The sequence below is a fragment of the Schistocerca americana genome, unplaced genomic scaffold (assembly GCF_021461395.2).
Source record: "Schistocerca americana isolate TAMUIC-IGC-003095 unplaced genomic scaffold, iqSchAmer2.1 HiC_scaffold_16, whole genome shotgun sequence".
Taxonomy (NCBI): Eukaryota; Metazoa; Arthropoda; class Insecta; order Orthoptera; family Acrididae; genus Schistocerca; species Schistocerca americana.
In genome coordinates, this window is record NW_025725687.1 from 10,943,060 (window position 1) to 10,946,945 (window position 3,886).

Genomic DNA, 3,886 nt, shown 5'->3' on the forward strand with positions numbered 1-3,886 from the left:
CCAAGGTATACAGTAAACCTGGAGCGAAGCATCCGAATCTAAAACTGGCCTCACAGGAGAGGTTCAAAACATAGAAAGTTAGAGTGTCAGTCCTCTTGTACTTTAATCGGCATTGTGCTTTTTTTAATTTAATTCCGATGCAATTTCTGTGTTTCATCGTCAATAAGAAGGTCCAAGGTATACAGTAAACCTTAAGTGAAGCATCGGAATCTTATACTTGACTCACAGGAGAGGTTCAAATCATAGAAAGTTAGAGTGTCGGTCCTCTTTTATTTAAGTCGGGATTTTGCCTTTTAAATTTAATTCCGATGCAATTTCTATGCTTCATCGTCAAAACGAAGGTCCTAGGGATACAGTAAACCTGAAGTGAAGCATTGGAATCTAAAACTGGACTCACAGGAGAGGTTGAATCCATAGAAAGTGAGAGTGTCAGTCCTCATGTAACTAAGTCGGAATTGTGCCTTTTGTATTACATTCGGATGCAATTTCTGTGTTTCATCGTCAATAAGAAGGTCCAAGGAATACAGTAAACCTGAAGTGAAGCATCGGAATCCAATACTGGACTCACAGGAGTGGGTCATATCATTGAAAGTTAGAGTGTCAGTCCTCTTGTACTTTAGGCGGCATTGTGCTTTTTTTAATTTAATTCCGATGCCATTTCTGTGTTTCTTCGTCAATAACAAGGTCCAAGGTATACAGTAAACCTGAAGTGAAGCATCGGAATCTAAACCTTGACTCACAGGAGAGGTACAAATCATAGAAAGTTACAGTGTCCGTCCTCTTTTACTTAGGTCGGCACTGTGCCATTTGAATTTAATTCCGATGCAATTTCTGTGTTTCATCGTCAATAAGAAGGTTAAAGGGATACAGAAAACCTGAAGTGATGCATCGGAATCTAAAACTGGACTTACAGGAGAGGTTGAAATCATAGAAAGTTAGAGTATCAGTCCACTTGTACTTAAGTCGGCATTGTGCCTCTTGTATTAAATTCTTATGCAATTCCTGTGTTTCATCGACAACAAGAAGGCCCAAGGGATACAGTAAACCTGAAGTGTAGCATCGGAATCTAAAACTGGACCCACAGGAGAGTTTCATATCATAGAAAGTTAGAGTGTCAGTCCTCTTGTACTTAAGTCGTCATTGTGCCTTTTGAATTTAATTCCGATGCAATTTCTGTGCTCCATCGTCAAAACGAAGGTCCAAGGGATACAGTACACCTGAAGTGAAGCATCAGAATCTAAAACTGGACTTACAGGAGAGGTTCAAATCATAGAAAGTTAGAGTGTCTGTCTTCTTGTACTTAAGCCGGCATTGTGCCATTTGCATTAAATTCGGATTCAATATCTCTATTTATTCGTCAAGAAGAAGGTCCAAGGGGTACAGTTAACCTGAAGTGAAGCATCGGAATCTAAAACTGGACTCACAGGAGAGGTTGAAATCATAGAATGTAAGAGTGTCAGTCCACTCCTACTTAAGTCGGCATTGTGCCTTTTGAATTTAATTCCGAAGCCATTTCTGTGCATCATCGTCAATAAGACGGTCCAAAGTATACAGTAAACCTGGAGCGAAGCATCCGAATCTATAACTGGACTCACAGGAGAGGTTGAAATCATAGAAAGTTAGTGTGTCAGTCCTCTTGTACTTAAGTCGTCATTGTGCCTTTTGAATTTAATGCCGATGCAATTTCTGTGCTTCATCGTCAAAAAGAAGGTCCAAGGGATACAGTAAACCTAAAGTGAAGCATCAGAATCTAAAACTGGACTTACAGGAGAGGTTCAATTCATAGAAAGTTAGAGAGGCAGTCCTCTTGTACTTACGCCGGCATTGTGCCTTTTGAATTTAATTCCGATGCAATTTCTTTGCTTCATTGTCAATAAGAACGTCCATGGTATACAGTAAACCTGAAGTATAGTATCGGAAACTGAAACTGGTCTCACAGGAGAGGTTCAAATCAACGAAAGTTAGAGTGTCAGTCCTCTTGTACTTAAGTCGGCATTGTGCCTTTTGATTTTAATTTCGATGGAATTCCTGTGCGTCACCGTCAATAAGTTGGTCCATGGTATACAGTAGACCTGAAGTGTAGAATCGGCATCTAAAACTGGACCCAGAGGAAAGGTTCAAATCATAGAAAGTTAGAGTGTGAGTCCTCTTGTACTTAAGTCGGCATTGTGCCTCTTGTATTATATTTGGATACAATTTCTGTTATTCATTGTTAATAAGAAGGTCCAAGGGATACAGTAAACCTGAAGTGAAGCATCGGATTCTAAAACTCGACTCACAGGAGAGGTTCAAATCATAGAAAGTTAGAGTGTCGGTCATCTTTCACTTCAGTCGGCATTTTGCCTTTTAAATTAAATTCCGATGCAATTTCTATGCTTCATCGTCAAAAAGAAGGTCCTAGGAATACAGTAAACCTGAAGTGAAGCATTGGAATCTAAAACTGGACTCACAAGAGAGATTCAAATCATAGATAGTGAGAGTGTCAGTCCTCATGTACCTAAGTCGGAATTGTGCCTTTTGTATTAAATTCGGATGCAATTTCTGTGTTTCATCGTCAATAGGAAGGTCCAAGGTATACAGTAAACTTGAAGTGTAGCATCAGAATCTGAAACTGGACTCCCAGGAGAGGTTCAAATCATATGAAGTTAGAGTTTCGGTCCTCTTGTACTTAAGTCGGCATTGTGCCTTTTGTATTAAATTCGGATACAATTTCTGTGTTTCATTGTCAATAAGAAAGTCCAAGGTATACAGTAAACCAGAAGTGAAGCATCGGAATCTAAAACTGGACTCACGGGAGAGTTTCAAATCATAGAAAGTTAGAGTGTCCGTCCTTTTGTACTTAAGTCGTCATTGTGCCTTTTGAATTTAATGCCGATGCAATTTCTGTGCTCCATCGTGAAAAAGATGGTAAAAGGGATACAGTAAGCCTGAAGTGATGCATCAGAATCTTAAATTCGACTTACAGGAGAGGTTGAAATAATAGAAAGTTAGAGTGTCAGTCTTCTTGTACTTAAGCCGGCATTGTGCCTTTTGCATTAAATTCGGATGCAATATCTGTATTTATTCGTCAATAAGAAGGTCCAAGGGGTACCGTTAACCTGAAGTGAAGCATCGGAATCTAAAACTGGACTCACAGGAGAGGTTGAAATCATAGAAAGTTAGAGTGTCAGTCCACTCCTACTTAAGTCGGCATTGTGATTTTTGAATTTAATTCCGAAGCCATTTCTGTGCATCATCGTCAATAAGACGGTCCAAGGTATACAGTAAACCTGGAGCGAAGCATCCGAATCTAAAACTGGCCTCACAGGAGAGGTTCAAATCATAGAAAGTTAGAGTGTCAGTCCTCTTGTACTTAAGTCGGCATTGTGCCTTTTGAATTTATATCCGATGCAATTTCTGTGTTTCATCGTCAATAAGTAGGTCCAAGGTATACAGTGAACCTGAAGTGAAGCATCAGAATCTAAAACTGGACATACAGGAGAGGTTCAAATCACATTAAGTTAGAGTGTCTTTCGTCTTGTACCTAAATCAGCATGATGCCTTTTGTATTAAATTCGGATGCAATTTCAGTGCTTCATCGTCATTTAGTAGGTCCAAGGGATACAGTAAACCTGAAGTGAAGCATCGGAATACAATACTGGACTCACAGGAGTGGGTCATATCATAGAAAGTTAGAGTGTCAGTCCTCTTGTACTTTAATCGGCATTGTGCTTTTTTTAAATTAATTCCGATGCAATTTCTGTGTTTCATCGTCAATAAGAAGGTCCAAGGTATACAGTAAACCTTAAGTGAAGCATCGGAATCTAATACTTGACTCACAGGAGAGGTTCAAATCATAGAAAGTTACAGTGTCCGTCCTCTTGTACTTACGCCGGCATTGTGACGT